Genomic DNA, 20,516 nt, shown 5'->3' with positions numbered 1-20,516 from the left:
GCATAATTTTTAAAAAATTTGCAAAAGGGCTGGAGTAGATGTACTGTTTGCTTCTGATCACCTTCCTAACCTTTTCCGGCTTGTCAATGGACCTAGGGAGGAGTTTCCGGAATGCACAACTAGGCGCCGGGATCTTACCATGATATGCTCCGCGCGTGTTTTTTGCTCCATTCATTTAACCTGTGACAGGAAATACATCGGCCAGACAGGTCGGTGTATAAATAAAAGGCTGCTAGAACATACTAACACAAAAGAAAAGAAGACTGGAAACTTGGCCATTCACTGCCGGGACTGCCGTCCCTGTCGTCGCCGCTCTTCGAACTTTGAAGAAACAAATTTTGACAAACAACAGAAACCAACACACCCGTGAAATAAGAGAAGCAGCTAACACCAAAAAGCTAAACGATTGTTCCGTCAGCAGGCTGCCAGTTGCCGTGTTGGAAAAAGAAATAGATTCCTCTCTGCCTCGATATGATTCTCCGCTCTTCTTGGGCTTTCGCGCGTGTGTTTATTTGTATCACCTCGCCTGTGTTAATTGTGTTTATATACCATCTTCATTCCTTCGAAGATTTAATGTCATCAGCATTGTAAGCCTCTTTCTCTGTTGGTTTTCACGCAAGTTACACTTTTTTGTTTTCTTGTCTTTCATTGCACATACTTTTCGCTGTTTCTCAGTGTGAATCGTTTTTAGCGTTGTTTTTTTTTCGGTCGCTTTTTAGTTGTGTTGTTTGTTGCCTTTTATATCATTTTCTTTCTATATTTTTTCATTGTCACCAGTTCAGCCATGTTAGTTGTTGGCTTTCATTCGCTTTGTTCGTGCTTTTTGCCATCGTTTTTTCTTTTTTGGACCTGTCTCTTTTTGCGTTGGGAACGATTAGATAGGTGGTGACTCATATGGTTTGCCTCGTTTCATCCTTGCATATCCTTGTGCATGCGTGTCTCTGCCTCCTTGTGCTTGCGAATTTTCTGTCACAGTATAAAAGGTGCGGTTCAGTTGTCTTCGAAAATAAAGTTATTAGTTCAGCACCGTTGTGTCAGCGCTGCCTTTCTCAAAATCATAAATGCCAACCAACTCGCCCAGCAACGAACTTTCCCTAGTCATCAGTGTGACGGATGGTGCGGAAGAACCACCTGCATCCGTTCCATCTGCTGCTGCATCAAAACCTGGCGCCATGGAACTTTCACAGCAGGAGTTACTTCACCTATTGGGCTCTCACAGAGTTGCAAGACGACCGCATTTTCTGACCAAACAGGTGAGGAGTGACGAGCCGACTTATTCGCGAAATGCACCGGTAAACATACACAATGCTCACTACTGGAGATATTCAAACCCCCACTGGGTTTCACAGACGCAGCACCGTTACCAATGGCCGTTCAGTGTTTGGAATTTCTGAAGGTAGCTTGCTCGGGCCTGTGTTTTTCGACCAGACGATGACAGCAGAGCGCTATGTCAGTGACATCCACAAAGGACCCATTGACGACTTCCTTTTGTATCTGTCAGTCGACAAGGCCACTGATGTATGGTTTCAACAGGATAGCATCCTCACAGGCAGCAGCGACAAGGCTCTCGGACCTGGCTGGACATCGCATTTCCACAGCAGTGGATCGGACGGCTTGGTCAGGGGTAGGAAACTTCATATATACAGGCTGTCCCAGCCAACTCTTGCCAGGGGGTAATAATGTGCCGCGGCACTCCAAGACTACACGACCAAATGCATGCTGGTGGCTATTGTATGGAGCAAGTCACAATATTTTTTGTAGTGTGCGTAAATGCATAATCATTCGAGATTAATGAACCAGCCTCGCAAGCAAATAAGATGGTGAAAACTTCCAACTAGAAAGTTGTAGAACGGCCCCAAAACGTTCGAATGAACAGTTTGTAACTTTCAATCTATTACGCATTAGGATGCCTGGGCCTGTTGGTAGCTCAAGATCGACGAAACAATAGTCCAGAAAGGAGAAAACAGCAAAGTAGTAAGGGAAGACAAAGCGCTGACTTTCATCAAGGTTTATTGGAAAGAACATCAGGTTTGTACACAAGGGCAGCCTAGAATACAAGCAACAAAGATGAATTCTCGTGGCCTCCAAGCAAGTATGTGATGTGGCTAAAAGTTTGTGACTAAATAAAAAAATCTAGCGCATATATATCATGATTGCCGCTGCCCTGGATTTTCAACAAATATGCTTTGAATGCCTGCATACAAAGCTTTCCCAAGTGTATTTTCCAGACGTATTTACTTCCATATGCCATAATAGTGCAGCATCTGGGATACCAGTCTCCCTAAAACCTTTTGAGCAGCATAACGGACACAGACCACGCCTGCAACACTTTTCTCGAAAAGCATAAATGTTTGCTTACTAAGAACTGTGCAACTTACGATTCTTTCAGAGGTGATATGTTGTCTGGGTGCCATTTTCGTAATGCTACCCGTTATATGACTTCCCGCCTTCACCGTTTTGTAGCGAGGCAACCTTGTCACCTTGAGGAGACGAGGCTACCCATGGTAATTTGGGTTTTTTGCCATCAGCATTCGCCTGCTCGTTTACTGCCTCCTTGGTCGTCTTCGTTCGTCGTGGCTCAAAGATGAGTTTCTCTAGCTTTCCCGTCGGTGCTTCGCAGGTGATGAACAGCAGGTAACTGAGCAAAAAGCTCCAGAGAACCATGGAGAAGAAGAAGGACACCTGTCAATAAAGAGGAGCAAGGCATGGAAGGAATCAGTGCTTGCAGGAAGGAGATTTTTAATTCGACTTGTAAACGCCTGAGCCATGCTGATCAGCGAGCCAGACACTGAGCTTGAAAGCTACATGTGAACATCTGTCACCTGTTGCATTTGCATTTGTTTGGGGCATAGTACTGATGACGTTCCCGAGAAGTTGGCCCTGTCTTGTGCACCGTGGAACGAGCGCGAGCTTCCACGCGTCGTCGCTCTGCTTCATCCATTGGCGCTACTCAGCTGCCACATCGACAATCCGAAACTGTCTGCCTGGTCATTGGCGCTCCATCGCTCTGCTGCAGCGCCCTCCATCTACGTAGCTGCGTCGATGTCTACTCTGGCGATCCGTATCTGTGCCGCTGAGTCACTTTCTAGCAGGCGCCTATCTGCGCTGGGTACGCGGTACTTGCAACTCCCCCTTCTGTGCCTCCTTCTTGCTACGCATGCGCTCTGCCCTTTGCAGACGCGTCAGTGCGATGACGATAGATGCGAATGCACGTCTTTCCTATAAGACCTATACTTCAGTAAAATCGGGTACGCGCTGGCAGCGTCAGACTGGCGCAGCATTAACGCTGGCAGCTGAAAAGGAGCAGGAGGGCTCCATACTAGCGATGATACGCTAAGGTTTTCAAGAATTGTACAAAAATGGGCTGGTCGAATGGTGGATAACGAATTCACGCATAGGGCTTAAGTAAACGCTAGCACATCGAGATGCGGTAGCTCCAGTTGTGGGTCGGCATTACTAAGCAGAACCGCTTGGTCAGATCGGAGAGCTGGGTGATATTGAAACACAGTCGGATTGGGGAGTAAATAGAAAGGGAATTTAAGAGCGCGTTTTAGGCCGGTTCCTTTGCTTCGCGGTCTTGGGAAACAAGTTTACTCATTCAGTGCGCCCACTTTTGCGCAGGGCGCCGGTTCAGTTGCATCAGTTTAGAATCTATGGCATGGAGTCAATACAAATGCCGGATCTTCCAAAGGGCGTGACTTTGCTCAGCTACACGCCTGACTCGTCGGGCTCTTATCGCGCTTACATACGCGATACTGATTGGAAATTTTCGGAGCGTGAAAACGATGCTAAAATCGCATAACTTCCACCGCAGCGGCTTCGCTGAGTTTGTACAGTTTCTGTCACACTGCTGCCGCGGCGGGTCAGTGGTTATGACAATCGGTTTCTGACCCGGAAGACAGGGGTTCGATCCCGTGCAACAGCGGTCGAATTTTGATGGAGGCGAAATTCTAGGGGCCCGTGTACTGTGCGATGTCAGTGCACGTTGAAGAACCCCAGGTAGTCGAAATTTCCGGTGCCCTTCATTACTGTGTCCCTCATAGACTGAGTCGCTTTGGGACGTTAAATCCCCATAAACCAGCTTCTGTCACAACTCGAGTCCGCTACGACCGACACCGTGGTGTAGAAGGAGCGCTGCACGATGGATGGCGCTGTTATGGGCCGTGTTTTCCACTATTGAGGCTGCACCGGGTGAGGAGCCTCGTGTCTATCGCTCTCGCGAGGTCTCTCTCATCAGCAAGCGCACGAGGCCAAGAAGGAAATGCGACCACGCCCGGCGCAGCCTTGGTACCGGCAGGAATGGGACTCAGGTGTAATGCCACAACAGCCGTCAGTGAACTAATGGTGCTTTCGTTCGGCCACCTAAAGTTAGTGTTGTATTTATAAAGAAAACTCCTTTTAAAATGCGAGCGGTCACTGCAGCCGACTCAATTTTGTATCTGTTATTTCCAGTACAGCACGTCCCGGAGTAATCGACTGCTCTAGTGGTACAAACAAAAGATCGAAATTACCATTTGGTCAAAAAACGTTGACACCGGTGCCCGACAAGCTTTTCATAAGCATATCCGAGGCTGTGTTAAAGGTAATCCAGGAAGCAGCAACTTACACGCTGTGTCACCTTGTGCACCGTCACTCAAAGGTTTATGGAACGGAATACGCTTAAAAATTTAAATTTCAGGACCGCATTTGTACTTAAAATAGGATAAACATGCGCACCCTATTGGGCGAGTTACGCAGTGCAGGATTAGGTGGTACGCAATTCGCCCTGGATGGAAATAAATATCTTCCCCAAAATCACGTTTTAATGAACAAATGAAGTTAGGGATACGTCGCTCAGCATAATTCACTAGAAATTTCAGGCATCTACTAACTACCACCTTCTGGTGATCTCTAGGAGCGGGCCCTGCCCATATTCTGCTGTGTCCACATGCAGCGGCGATTAATACCGAATTTGTTAGGCTCGGGATATTTTAAGAATTTGACGCTTGTGTATCTGTCGGGCGTTGCTCCATACAAAGTATAGTCTCAAGTTTGGCAGGTGCTTCCAAGCAACATTCCTAGCGGAGACGCCCGTCTCTTCTTCCTCTCCTGCCTTGCTCTAATCTCTTTTGTAGCGATAGCTACATTACGGTAGCATTCCGAGCCTTCAGCGTGGCGGCGCCGCCCCCTTGTTTCTGCGCCGCCACACTTTCACGTGGTTGGTTACGTGGTGCGAAGCAGCTGCCGGCGGCACGGCGCTTTGGCTGATCACGTGGTTCGTCATGTGGTTGGTCACGTGACCAAGTTCCACTCGGCCATCTGTAGTTATTGCATCACTCCAGGTTTAACCAGAGCTAAACCACCGCCAATTTTTTGCTCCTCCTACTCTGAAGAGAAAGGAGTAAAAAGAGAGTAAGCTGTCCTCTAGCGGCCTTTCTTTTAATTTTAGAGGACAGCTTACCCTCTTTTAGTACCATATAGGCGCATCCGTGCTTACAGTGAAGCTGCACTCGGAAACGGTAGTGGCGGTCATGATACCAGTGGCAAGCCAGTGCGCTTTTCTCTCCTTCTTCTCACGGACACAAACACACACCCTCTCTCACAATACAAGTGAGGAATTCAGTACTTGCAGCGGGCGGCTAGAATATTTCCCCACCGCGGCTTAGCATGCAGCAACGTGGAGCGTATCTCTCTGGGGGCTTCAGTGTCAATGTTTCCCTAATAGTTCAACCAACTTGATATCTATGAACGCCATCTATATTTGGCATTTTTAGATAAATTTGGTCCCCTAAAGTCATGTGCGGCTTTTGATCAACAAAGGAAACAAAAAACGAATTCACGTCTTGACGAAACATGCGAGAAATTCTAGTTATGCATATCTGTTCACAGAACCAAAATTCTTCACTCCGGACACTTACCACGAAGAAGTGCGAGAAGAACATCCTCTAGCGGGAGATGTGCAGCCAAAGATGTATGAAGGGCATGTGGATGATGTACACACCGAAGGATCGCCTGCTCAGGGGCGTGAAGGCACTCAAGGACCAAAGACAGGAATGTGTTCAAGAAGCCTGCGTTCGCGTAAGGATACGTAGGAAAACACTGGTAATCATGTTTTATGCCGACGTGAATAGGGCAGAATGTGCACTTCTCTGGAGCATGCAGTAAAAAAAAAGAGCACACTGTTGCTCCTAGATTTTCGGAGTACTCACTGCGGTTCTAAAGAATGTGGTACAATGAAGCCCTAAATATCTGGTGTTTATATTCATATTGGGTGATGCAGGGACTATGGCAACTCACATGGAGCAATGCACAAATTTAGCCTGCAGACTAGTTTCCAAAGGCCCCGCGACCGCTTTGCTGCTGTTTGACAGCCATGAATACCAGTACTTCTGAACAAATCGGTCCGCTTTACGTTGATATTTAGTAAAGCGGTGCCACTGGGAAGTAGACGTAAACCCGTGTTTGATTGCAATGCACGCTTGTGTCGATCCAGTTGTATCCAATATATAGCCCTCTGCGGTAGTACCAGTTTGAGAAAAGATAAAAAGTTGTCCATCCTGTTGTCTCACCGCGTTCTCGCGTGCATTTTCATTCTGAACCATAGATGGCTCAATCACTCCAATAACTTGGAATTGACGAATAAAGCAAGGAATGCGCCAAAATTCCGTACTAAACCAAGGCCACCACCTGATCCCATCTCTGTAGAGTCCCAGGTTCAGTCGATAGACGTGTCTACATTTCTCTGCCAGAGTGACAGTACACAACCTGTAGGCAAACGACATTTTCGCTTTCCAGGGACTGCTTGAGAAGGATGCAGGGAGGAAGGTTACACATCGGGAATGTGGACGCTGTCTGTTTACCGTAGGTGAACTCCTAAAGCGCCCTTATTTTTTCAATTACGTCCAAATGCCAGGGGTCTGGGTTCAGATCCACTCTTTGGCGACACGCGAGCAACATCGATTAGGCTTGCATGTGCTTTTTTGCGCATTTGAGCGCTTTTAACAAAACACTGTTATTAGAAGGATGGTAATTTTGGCTCGGGGGCGAAATATTTTGAAGGAACTTACTGTAACGTACAACACGCAGTGGAGGAGAAAACAACTTGGCATCATTTCAGGTCTTTACGCTGGGATATTGTACCTCGCCCTGCTCCATGAAGAACAAAGGATTTGCTCGCAAGGACACTGTCTTTGTGTAGTAATGAATCGCGTGCGGAGTTGGAAGTGCATTGTGGTTATTTTCGAGCAGACTACTTGGACACGTTTTGACGCTTGCGCATTCCATGCCTTCAGCTGACATTCATGTAGATCTTAGCACGGAGGGTTTTGGGGAACGAGCTAAGTAAATATACGACTGTTTCATTTCTCGACACGAGAAGCAGAAAGCAATATAAAACGTATCTTACTTCATGAATTCTCGGTTTAAATTCTAATAGCAATTGTGCAGGGTGCCATCCAACCTCTCAGCAAAAATTAAAGAAACTTTTTACACGCGTATGTGGCTACCCGAACAGCAGGAGAGTAGCGAATTATTCCCCAGATATCGCTACTTTTTTAAATCATTTCCCAGCCTTGTTTAGTTTCGCGTCTTTCTGCACTTGCTGAAAGGCCCCTCCGCCAGTTCTGGTGTGCTCTGAATTTCTATAAGCGTACTGCACTGGATGACGATGCTCGAGACGGCAAATTTAAAAAGCGTAGTCTGTGTCGGTAGCTCCGTGTGATATCAGCAGAAACCTGCGCAAGCTTTTAAAAGTAATCGCGGCCTGTAAACTGGTAATAAAATATATTTTTAGTGCAATTATGTTCGCAGAGCGCTTTCATGGTACCGAAATTCTTCGTTTCAATATTTAAAGTAAATGCGCATTGAACAAATTTGTTTTGTTTTTTGTGAAATTATTGAAATAATTGGCAATAAAGGGTCTCTTAGGCGCTTTTTATGAGCATACCGTAAATAAACTCGCCCTCGCGTTACCTCGTGTTGTGACAAATATTTAGGCTAATAGTGTGCCTCCATAAGCAGCTCAGAAATCAAAGTTATGCTCGAAAGTGACTTTCGTATTCTTTCGACTTTTGACACTTGAGCCATTTACGTTAGCGTGTCTACATGGATATTTTTCAAAAGAGCAATTCGTACGGCACCTTCAGACGTTTCATGAGCCTCACGCCGCGATCTTGCAATGCAGCAGCCGCGCAATACAAATTACCTAGCAAAATAAACAAACGCCGACATAATCACGCTGACGATGGCTGTTTGCTAGGTGAGGCTGGTGGCGAGGCACCCACAGCCTTGAGCGGGCTAGAAATCACGAGAGTACGGGAAAGGTGCGAAGACGGCGAAGGAGATATTTCGATTTCCCAAGCGCCGCTTCTCTGAAAAGCACCATGAAGCAGTGTCGTTCCAAATCGAATGAACACTTCTTAAAGGACTATACACACCTAATTTTAATGCGTGTTTTCCTCTTCCAAATGATGCTTTTCACCTTAGAATACGTGGATCACCACGTGGATTTCGCCTACGAACGCTAAATATTATGTAATTGAATTTCTTCTTTTATGCTGTTTCACTCTGGGTTTCATCAGCCGAATGATGGCTGTGACGTGCAGTTGATGTTTAGGTCACCTGACGCAGAAATAAACGCCTATATTAATGGTGACACAGAGTTTTAGCTCACTACAAGACTTAAATTAGCCTGCTTCAATAGCTAGAATTACAACAGTCTATGTATCAGCAGTTGCATTGCATTTTTTGTGCTTCACGTGACCTAAACATCCACTACAGGCCACAGCTATCGTTGGGCTTATGAAACCCAAAGCTAAATAGCATTGAAGGAACGGAACGTAACCGGTGGGTAGCGGCAGAAAGAAAGAAAACGTTTATTGCTGGGTGTTACTGGCTTTATAGAGACCGCAAAGGTCGCATGACTGGACATGATACGCGGCTCGTGTGAAACAGGATTTGCTCATGCTATGCATCAGCCTGCGTGCTTGATAACACATCACACGTACTTGATAATAGTACAAGCATCAAGAAGAAATTCAATATAAATTATTTAGCGGTCGTAGGCGAATACCACGAGGCGGCCCGTGTATACCAATGTCTAACGCGTTGTTTGAAAGATGAAAACACGAAAGCAAAAATTTGGAGTCTGTAGTCCTACAAAAATTAGTTCATTGTTAGTGTCGCCGTCATTTAATTTGTCTTCCTTTTTGTAGACTACACTGGTACTAAATCTCACCAACTCTCCCAGGCATCTTTCATTATAGCGCATATTTTTATTCCAGGCAACCCTCTAGGATATCAAAAAGCAAGGAAATAAAAACCTTTCAAGGAGTGATCGTCTATGTGTTGCGGGGTTGTAAGCTTAAAGCAATAAGAAAAAAGAAGAAAGGGTGGGGTGGATTAGCAAGTAGGTACTTGGCGTATCTCGTCGCGTGCAGCTGATGTGAAACACGTATTTGCGGCCTTCGAAGGTAACCATGGCCACTCAGGTTATCACTGCAGGCCGCAGCGCGGCCACGCACCGGCGGCAGCCTAGCCAATCACTTGCAGCACGAATGAATGCAGCTGCCTGGAGAGGTAAATAAAGTAACGAAAGAAACAAATGACGACATGATTACCCGACTATGACGCCTCAGTAGGGTAGTCTGGTATAGAAGCTCGATAGCCAAACACGAGAGGAGGAGAGAAGGAGCGAAGAGGGCATTTCGATTCCCCATAACACAGCGTTGGATCCGCTTGTTTTGGATTTTGGAGTGCGAATTCCGTCCGTCCGTCCGTCCGTCCGTCCGTCCGTCCGTCTGTCTGTCTGTCTGTCTGTCTGTCTGTCTGTCTGTCTGTCTGTCTGTCTGTCTGTCTGTCTGTCTGTCTGTCTGTCTGTCTGTCTGTCTGTCTGTCTGTCTGTCTGTCTGTCTGTCTGTCTGTCTGTCTGTCTGTCTGTCTGTCTGTCTGTCTGTCTGTCTGTCTGTCTGTCTGTCTGTCTGTCTGTCTGTCTGTCTGTCTGTCTGTCTGTCTGTCTGTCTGTCTGTCTGTCTGTCTGTCTGTCTGTCTGTCTGTCTGTCGGTTTGTCCGTCCGTCCGTCTGTCGTCCTTTCTGCGCACTACAGTGGTAATAAAGGTCACAAACTCTCCCAGCTATCTGTCATTTTGATGCGTACTGTTATCCCAGGCAGCCACTATAGGAGGCCTGTAAGCAGGGAAGTAAGCAAATGTATTGCACTAGTGTTCATCTGTGCGCTGTAAATCTGCAAAATTTGTATCCTTTTTATTGAATAAAGAAAACGAAGGAGGAGCGGGATGGATTACGAAGCAGTTTTTCAGCGTATCTTGTTAAACGCAGCTCATGTTAAGCACGGATTTGCGGCATTCGGAGGTAGAAATTGCCACTCAGGCTATTACTACAGGCCCCGCAAACTGCGTCATATGGGCCACATATACGGCCCACGGAGTCGTTTCTACTGATCCGCTGCTGGTAACAACCCCCAAGCAGGAGTCCGGCCCTTGCTCGCCGCGACCACGCGGCATCGTCTAGCGCATGGGTTGCGCGGCATCTCTTATCGTTGATTCCTCTCCATTTATACTGGGTCATGTAAACTGAGATGTGTCCGTTCTGTGTCCGTTCATTCGCACTGATCGTACCTGCAACCATAGCTCTTGATGTGGTGATGATAATGATAAATTTTTATGGCGCAAAGGCAGCTTTGGCCAAAGAGCGCCATTGCACAAGGTAGTTTTTCGTTGCACAAGGTGGGGTCAAAGATCCAGTTCCCAAGCATTTCACCCTAAAGAAGCCGAGCCCCAGGCAGTGGATAGCGTTTACCCATTGTATCACCGGTGACTACCCGGCGGCACTGGGGATCGAGCCCCGCACCTCGCGCATGCGAGGCGGATGCCCAAACCACTAGGCCAACGCTACGGTAACTGACTTGATGTACTTCAAGAATGAAGCACATCAACTTTGAACCGAGATGTTATATATCTGACGGCCACTTCATACCCTGGCTGAGTAGGGGCTGTTCAGGCTTGCAACCACAGTTCATTGAAATATCGAAATCCCGTCATTAGCTGCACTCTGCACATTAGCTGTCTGAACAGAGAGCTAATGTGTATAAAGCGGCTGAAGCACTTCATGTTTCCCTTTATGTTTATGTTCACGCTTCCTAGGAAGTGGGGCGAAGAAGAACACGTATCAATAAGCAGGAACAAGGCATGAAAAGAATAAGTGCTAAAAATAATGAGAGTTATGATTGCGAACAAGAGCTCTGCTTGTCTTGAACAGATGCACAGCTTAAGGACGCCAGAAGTGTTGCACTATGCGGCTACGAAACAAACCTCCGTGGCTTGATTATACTTTCGGCAAAGATGTTTTATATAATTTTAGTAATGCCTACTCCCGATAGAAGGCTTGGACATTTTTGGTATATTCTCTTGAATTCATCTCCTCCCGTGTTTACAACTTGGGCCTCTTAAGTGGAACTCTAAGGCTCCATCCAAGTTCTAAATATATTTAGGTTTCTTTGACGTTTCCCGGAACCCCTCATATGACATTAGATCAGCGCTTCCCTCGTTAGCTTGCTATCAATTCCCTGTCGGCCGTGTTCGATTCTTCTGAAGTACTTTTTTTTATTTATAACGCAATTTTTTCCTCGTTAATCGGCTCGAAGTAGCCGCGCTCAACCTTACGATCGTGCGCTTTCCAGAGACTGTCATAGGAAGTCTTGATCTCAGATTGTATTGCGACAACGTTTGCTGCAAGAGAAAAACAATTGGTGTGAACCAGCCGCTAGCCCAGTGCTAGCCTCCAGCAGCGCTAAATGTATAAAAACTAATTCCAGACAATGTTGGTTCGTCGCCGGAAGTATGTAATGCTTTGCCTGAAATTACCTCATCCTTTGTGGAACATATGATACGGGAGAGGACAAAAGAAGGCAGTAACAATGAAACATACCTCCTCGTCCTGTGTCACAGACGATAGTGACCCTCGACATAAGAATGGACCACAGAATCCGGTCGAAAAATGCCAGGAATAACTTCCCACATTCTGTAGTGGGCTCCTTGGCTTGGTACCAAGGAATCTTAATAAAGGTGCACAATAACCCGCACGCTATTGCTAACAACCAGGCCGCGGTCTCGCACGCCTGGAAGAGACAGTTTTACATGGACATAAGTTGCAAACGTTCATTGCAAAAGGCGGAAATTTCGGTAAACTGTTACAGGGGACACCGGAAGCACATCGTTTCAGGCACAGAAAGAAAAGGTGCCTGTGCAGCAGGTGTGGCGCTTAAATTTACATGATGAGTGCTCGCTTCACACTGCTGGGAGAGGTTTTCGTTATGGCCTCATTTTGAGTATGGAACTGATGATGTTTTTAGGTAAGGGTGAAATAACGTTATTTCTTCAAGTGAATACAACCAATGCTGGAGCATCGGCTTTCCCTTAGCTCCGTTACCATCTACATAATTAATTAGTTTTCTTGTATATTTGTTTATAGGCACCGCACTAAACTCCGTGGCACGTTTCGAGACCAGGGCCTTCACGGAGGGCTTTTTACTGGGAAATACTGGGCCGGAGACTTGGAAGGCTCTCGAGCCAAAGCACGCGTCTCATAGCTCCACGTATCTTGGCTGGCAGGGGTAATTAATAGTGCTCCTGACTTGCTTATGTATTATCATCTGTTTTCCGCCTACATCATTGCCGCTTACAATCTTCTTTCTGCTCTTCCTCTTTTGCTCATTGCAAAGTAGAAGGCCAGATAATTATCCCTTAGGCCACCCTCACTGTCTTCCTGTAAATAAGGCTTCTCTCTTGCGCTGAAATGATTGATTAGAGTGGGTGTTAAGTTACATTCAGACATTTGACGGTCAGACTTCCTTCATTTGTCTGATAGCGGTATAGCCACACCAAAAACCAATATTATTATGATGCTGAGCTTCGAGATCACTCAGAAGATCTGATTATTTACTAACGAATAAATTACCGCAATTCCTCATTAACCAACCCGGGACTTCTTGATTATGGACACCATTAAAATGGATTCTGTTGGCATCGAAAAAATAATTGAACAGCTGAAGATGCCATCATCATGCGGAGTGGATGACATCAACTCGAAACTTTTGAAAAATACCAAAGTGTATAGTGCTATTATTTTTGCTGAACTGTTTCAACAATCTCTTCAGTCTGGCTCTGTCCCTAGCGACTGGAAGGTGGGCAAGGTGCTTCCCCTGCACAAGGCTGGGGACAAACATTCTCCTAATAATTGTCCGCCCATTTCACGTGTTAGCATCCCTTGTAAGATCATGAACATGTCGTCTGCTCTCACCTTGCCTATTTTCTTGAGTCAAATTCTTTTTTCAGCCATCGCCAACACGGGTTTCGTAAACCATTATCATGCGAGACGCAGCTTCTATTCTTTACACAGGATGTTCATTTCATTCTTGACCGGGGTTCTATGGCTGACTGTATATTCCTGATTTCTCCAATGCCTTTGACAAAGTTTCTCACCAATTACTATTTTTCAGATTAAATAATATCAACCTCTACCATAACATCATTTCGTCGCTTCAGTCTTTCCTCGCTAATCGTTCTCAATACGTGACTGCTAATAAATCCAAATCTCCTTCCTCTCCAGTGGGCTCAGGTGTTCCCCAAGGTTCTCTACAAGGGCCCCTATTTTTTAACATTTATAATCATGGCTTGCCTAACAACATTGCTTCTTCCGTATGTCTTTTTGCTGACGATTGTGTTATTTACGGTGATATTAACAGTGACTCTGACACTTCTGTCCTTCGATCTGATATTAACCAAGTTTCGTAATGGTGTAAATTATGGCTCATGGAAATTAATATTAATAAGTGTAAACATATGCGTGTTCCTCGACGTAACACTGGAATAGACACTTACGACCTCAATAATGCTCCTCTTGAAGCTGTGCCTTCATATAAGTACCTTGGTTTGCACATAACTTCTAATCTTTCTTGGACTCTGCATGTGGAATTTATTACTAACAATTCTAACCGCATGTTGGGGCACCTGCGTAGAAACTTCTGCCTTTCTTGTACTTAAATAATATTGCTCCTTCATAAAACACTTGTTCGGCCTAAATAGGAATATGCAACAACTGTCTGGGACCCAGCCCTGTTATCATTAGCATCTGAACACGAATCTGTTCAAAACCGTGCTTCACGTTTCATGCTTTCAAATTATCGCCGTATCTCCAGTGTTATTATAATGAAAACTACCTTATCATTGCCACCGCATTCATTCCGCAGAAAAATTTCTCGCTTATGCCTATTTCTTAAGATATATCACTACAATCCTGTCGTTAAGAGCCGGCTACTAACTACACCTACATGTTTCAGGCCGCATTGATAACCTTCGCAAAGTAAGTGTTCCGTGATGCCATACTAAACACACTTTTTCTTATTTTGTCCACAACACTTCCGACAGTTGGAACCACCTTCCCAGACACGTTGTCGATACTACTGACCCAAGCTCCTTTAAGACTGCCCTGTGCAATCTCTATTTTAAATTTTGGTAAATTTTATTTTGCGTTCGTTTTTGCTGTCTTATTGCTGTCTGCCGGAAATGTTTTCCTTTTTTGGGGGGGTTTGTAATTTTTTCCCCTTAGCCTTCTTTTGCCTCATTTTTAGTGTTTTGTTTTGTTCATTTTTCGCCGCGTTATCATTTCTTCTATTTATGTTTCTGCTGCACTGTATTTTATTCAATGTATGTCTTTCCCACCCCCCTCTTTAATGCCTTTGGGCCCTGAAGGTATTTGAATATATATATATATATATATATATATATATATATATATATATATATATATATATATATATATATATTGCTACGCTACTAACTACTCTAGTGGCGCCATACAGCGGCTAAACTGCATTTCCTTGCAGTTGGGAAGCCTTGAGCCATCTCGGGGCTAGAAGCTTCGTCTTCTTCATCTCTCGTGCTGCCTGCTGCCTTGCGCGTTCCAACGTCTTGCGCGTCTAATTAAAGCAAGTAAACCAGCCCTGCTTACGCCAACCGTTTCTCAGTGACATATTTGGTGGGGGTGCTGGGTAACGGCCCATGTACGCTGACCTCGAGGACACCTTTGACGTCAGCTCTCAACGCGTGGCTACAACACCAGTCCACAAGGCGAGCCGCCGCCTGCGAGGCCTACAACCTGAGTTCGGCCAACTGACAGCGCCGGTAAGGGCCATGACATCCACCGCGGCTAGCCAGACAAGTTAGCACTCCGGGAGTGCCCCGCCATTTGTCCTTCACGCACCTCGATCGCCGCCACCGTTCCACGAGGACAGGTTCGAGGACGTCGAAGACTGGTTGGCCAGCTTTGACCGAGTGGCGGGTTTCAATGAGTGGGACGGCGAGCGCAAGCTGCGCAACGTCTACTTTGCGCTGCAGGACTCGGCCAAAACCTGGTTTGAGAACCACAAAGCTTCCTTTACCACCTGGGAGGCTTTTCGTTGAGAGCTGCTAGCGACATTTACCAGCAGCGAAAGAAAAGAGAAAGCTAAAATCGCCCGGCGCTCGAGATCACAGCAGCCGAATGAGGGCGTCGCGATGTTCATCGAGGACATGACCCGGCTGTTCAATCGGGCCGACCCTGCTATGCCCGAAGCCCAGAAGGTACGCCACTTAATGCGTGGCGTAAAAGAGCAACTGTTTGCCGGACTGGTCCATGACCCGCCACGAACAGTGTCCGACTTCACCAAGGAGGCAATGAGTATCGAGCACTCTTTACAGGAACGGGGCGCCCACTACGGACGTCAGGCTACTGTAGCAGCCGCTTCCCAGTCCCAGTACACGCCTACGTCGCTGCCCGCCGAGGACCTTCGGGAGCTTGTAAGAAGCCTGGTGCACGAGGAACTGGCGAAACTTCGCTTTGAAGCTCCACAGGTCAGCGTCGCTGCCGTTACGGACGTGGTCCGCGAAGAAATCCGACGAGTTGTGCAGCCACCCCCCGCTCCACAACCGGCGCCCTCCGTTATGACGTACAGCGAGGCGCTACGAGGTCCCGGGCCAGTGATGCGAGCCTTTTCCCCCATCGCTCCTGTGCAATACCTGCAGGAGCCAATCGCAACAGCACCCTCCGTGCCGCAGGAGTTCAGGCCCCCTGTGAGCAAACCGCACGTTTGGCGTACGCCAAACAATCGGCCGCTCTGTTACCACTGCGGAGAGCCTGGCCACATCCTCCGCCACTGCCCCTACCGCAGGATGGGTTTAAGGGGGTTTTCACCTGACGCACTTCGACCACGCTACAGTGAAAGACCACGAGATATCGAACAGTACTTGGCTGAAAACGTGCAATCTTCGACCTCGCAGCGACGCCAGTCCCGATCGCTATCCCCAAGGCGGTTCTCTTCGCCCGGCCGCCCGACATACTCTGGCCAGTTCAGAGGTACGTCCCCACGTCGGGAAAACTGAAGACGGCGTCCTCCGGGGGTAGGGCTGCCGCTACTGGACCGAGTCAAGAGCCTCCACCCGGCGGTTCGCCACGACGCTCCGCGCGACGACGACCTGACCCGACGACCTCGACGACGCGCTGCGACCGACTGGCCTCCGCCGAAATTCCGGTATCCGCCGACAACCACGATGTTACCACACTCGTGGATACCGGCGCCGATCGTGGATACCGGCGCCACTGTCTTGAGGAAGGTTCTGACCCCTTGGGCTGGGCCGCAGATCCGGACAGCTGGTGGCCACGTGGTAACTCCGATCGGTGTCTGCACTTCGCGAATCCAGATCCGCGGTGTTACTTCCCCTGGCTGCTTTGCTGTGTTACCAGAGTGCTCCAAAGACCTCATACTCGGTTTGGATTTCCTTCAAGAGTACGGTGCCGTTATCAACCTCCAGGAGCTAATCGTGTCGTTTTCCACCCAAGGTCCTGTCGACGACGATACCGAGCCACGCAGGGATAAGTTATGCGTCGGTGACGACCACGTTTTGATCCCATAAAGATCCAGCATGTTTGTTACTGTAGAGTGCGATTACAGTACCAAAATTCGTGGCATTGCTGAAATCAACATGTCGCTGCTCCTTGGTCGGCAAGTCTGTGTTGCTCGAGGAATTGTTGAACTGGACAAGGGCCGAACCGAACTCTTGGTGACCAATTTTGGTTGTGAACCTCAGTGTTTGCCTGGCAGAACAGCTATTGCGTATTTCGAGGAACTCAGCGAATTCGCGGGACAGCACGCTTTGACCGGAGCCCCGGCATCAGTGGAGGAACGGACCACTCCCATAAACACTGACGTGAACCCAAACCTCCCAACTAACCAGAAACGCTGCTTGGAAAGCGTTATCCAGTCTTTCTGCGACTGCTTTGCCTCGACCTCCAAGGTTAGGCAGACACCGCTCACAAAGCACCGAATTATAGTTGACGCCAACCAACGGCCGTTATGTCAGCCGCCCTACCGCATCTCTTCGAAGGAACGTGATGCCATTCGACGCCAAGTTCAAGAAATGCTCAAGGACGACGTGATAGAGTCGTCGACGAGCCCGTGGGCGTCGCCTGTTGTTCTAGGGGCAAATAAAGATGGAACCCTACGGTTCTGCGTTGATTACAGACGTTTAAACAAAGTCACTAAAAAAGATGTTTATCCTCTTCCGCGTATTGATGACTCCCTGGACCGGCAGCGCCACGCCAAGTACTTCTTATCGCTAGATTTACAAAGCGGCTATTGGCAAATCGAGGTGGACGAACGCGACCGGGAAAAGACCGCCTTTATTACACCGGACGGTCTGTACGAATTCCGGGTGCTCCCTTTCGGCCTGTGCTCGGCTCCTGCAACCTTCCAGAGGATGATGGACACCGTTCTTGCCGATCTCAAATGGCAGTCCTGTCTCGTGTACTTGGATGACGTTGTCATCTTTTCTGACACGTTCGAAGAGCACCTGAGACGCCTGCGCGCTGTGTTCGAAGCAATTCGGTCGGCCGGTCTTTCCCTCAAGCCCGAAAAGTGTCACTTCGCTTTCGAAGAGTTGAAGTTTCTGGGCCACATTGTGAGCGCTAAAGGGGTTAGCCCAGACCCCGATAAGACTGCTGCCGTGGCTGCTTTTCCCGTGCCAACCGATAAGCGCAGTGTGCGCCGCTTTCTGGGTCTCTGCGCCTATTATCGGCGTTTTGTGCAGAACTTCTCCCAGATCGCTGAGCCCCTCACGCGACTCACGAAAGATTCCGAACCATTGTTCTGGGGCCTGGAGCAACAGCAAGCCTTTGAAGACCTCTGCACTCGTCTCCAAAGTACGCCCATCCTTGGACACTTCGACGAGTCAGCTGACACTGAACTACACACAGACGCCAGCAACATCGGCCTCGGTGCGGTCCTTGTGCAGAGGCAGGATGGTCTCGAACGCGTAATCGCATACGCGAGCCGCACATTGTCACGATCTGAGGCGAACTATTCCACCATCGAAAAAGAATGCCTGGCCATTGTGTGGGCAGTAACAAAATTTCGCCCGTACCTATATGGCCGCCCTTTCAGGATCGTCAGCGACCCCCACTCGCTGTGTTGGCTGGCGAACCTCAAAGATCCCTCGGGACGGCTTGCACGCTGGAGCCTTCGACTTCAGGAATTCGATGTCACCATCGTCTATAAGTCTGGTAGGAAGCACAGTGATGCCGACTGTTTGTATCGTGCTCCTATCGAGACCAACCGAGCTGACCCCGACGACGATTTCGTTTTTCTTGGTGCCATCTCCACGTCCATCCTCATTCAACACCAAAGGGACGACAGCGAACTACGGCCCCTCATTGAGTATCTAGAAGGAAGCGCTCAGTCTCCCCCGCGAATATTTTCGCGCAAGCTGTCGTCGTTCTGTTTACGTGACGGCGTCCTGTATAAGAAAAACTACAGTCCAACCGAAGCTGTCTATCTACTCGTCATGCCTACGGCTCTTTGCGACGAAGTCTTGCAGGCGAGCCATGATGACCCATCTTCTGGTAACCTGGGTTTTTGTCGAACTTTGGCACACATACGGCAAAAATACTACTGGCCGAGGATTGCTGCAGTTGTGAAACGTTACGTAAGAACTTGCCGCGAGTGCCAGCGTCCCAAGACACCGCCGACTAAGCCAGCCGGCCTACTCCAGCCTATTGATCCGCCTCAGGTTCCCTTCCACCAAGTTGGCATGCACATACTCGGCCCATTTCCGGAGTCCTCGCTGGGCAACCGCTACATTGTGGTCGCCACCGACTACCTCAGCCGATACTGTGAGACTAAAGCTCTTCCCCGTGGTACTGCTGACGAAATTGCGAACTTTTTCATTCAAAACATTGTGCTTCGTCACGGTGCACCCACCATCGTTTTAACTAACAGGGGAACAGCGTTCACCTCGGCCCTTACGCACGAGGTTATGCGCCTAAGCGGCACCAGTCACCGCAAAACAACCGCTTACCACCCTCAAACGAACGGCCTCACCGAACGGCTCAACAATACGATCGCCGACATGATTTCTATGTATGTCGACGCGGACCACCGGAACTCGGACGCCATACTCCCTTACGTCACTTTTGCTTATAATACTGCGGTCCAGGAAACGACACGCTTCACTCCATTTCGTTTAGTACATGGTCGCGAAGCCACAACCATGCTGGATGCAGTGCTGCTTCCAGCTAGCGCTACCCCCTCTGTTATGGCTGCTGCCCAATTTGTTCGTTACGCTGAGGCCGCCCGCCAACTTGCTCGACAGAGCATCCGGCACCAGCAAGTTCACGACGCTCAGCGATACAACCTCCGCCACCGCAATGTGCGTTACCTGCCCGGCGAACAAGTCTGGGTGTGGAGTCCAATCCGCATGAGTGGACGCTCTGAGAAGCTTCTACGCAGATACTTTGGCCCCTACGAGGTGCTCCGCCAGCTCAGTCAAGTTACCTACGAAGTTCTTCCCCAAGGAACAGTTCGCTCTTCTAGACGGCCGACCTCCGAAGTTGTCCACGTCGCTCGGATGAAGCCGTACCACGCCCGCTAGCCCCTCGCGCGTGTCTGCACCACACGCCAGACACGTGCGACTACCCTTGTGGTCCTGCCTGCAATTTCTACCACACCGAGTCGGTGTCTTCAAGAGAGGGGGAGCAATGCTACGCTACTAACTACTCTAGAGGCGCCATACAGCGGCTAAACTGCATTTCCTGGCAGTTGGCAAGCCTTGAGCCGTCTCGGGGCTAGATGCTTCGTCTTCATCTCTCGTGCTGCCTGCTGCCTTGCGCGTTCCAACCTCTTGCGCGTCTAATTAAAGCAAGTAAACCAGCCCTGATTACGCCAACCGTTTCTCAGTGACAATATATATATATATATATATATATATATATATATATATATATATATATATATATATATATATAATCAAATAAATAAATAATTGGGCTGTTTACTAACTTTCATCACGACTTTCTGCGAACTTGGTCTAAAATTCAAAAATTTTAAAGTTTACGCTAACGCTTAAGGATGGTGAAAAACGTACTGACCTTAGGTGCAGGCCACTGGACGTATATTTAAGATTAAAGATAACGGCTAAGTTCCGCCACGATCC

The 20,516-nt window shown here is 48.0% G+C and overlaps 1 protein-coding gene and 1 long non-coding RNA gene across 2 annotated transcripts in view; both read right to left on the bottom strand.

The window, feature by feature from the left end:
- Window positions 1-20,516, bottom strand: part of LOC144111955 (uncharacterized) — a 319,997-nt gene that overhangs the window by 240,767 nt on the left and 58,714 nt on the right. The gene's annotated exons all lie outside the window — the stretch shown is intronic.
- Window positions 1,995-6,047, bottom strand: LOC144111966 (uncharacterized). The gene is made up of 2 exons (XR_013310166.1): window positions 5,898-6,047; window positions 1,995-2,682 (listed from the first exon to the last, which is right to left on the bottom strand). It is a non-coding gene; the product is annotated as an uncharacterized LOC144111966 (long non-coding RNA).

The sequence above is a fragment of the Amblyomma americanum genome, unplaced genomic scaffold (assembly GCF_052857255.1).
Source record: "Amblyomma americanum isolate KBUSLIRL-KWMA unplaced genomic scaffold, ASM5285725v1 scaffold_19, whole genome shotgun sequence".
Classification (NCBI taxonomy): Eukaryota; Metazoa; Arthropoda; class Arachnida; order Ixodida; family Ixodidae; genus Amblyomma; species Amblyomma americanum.
The sequence above is the reverse complement of the archived record's forward strand: the minus strand, read 5'-3'. Positions and strand labels throughout refer to the sequence as shown.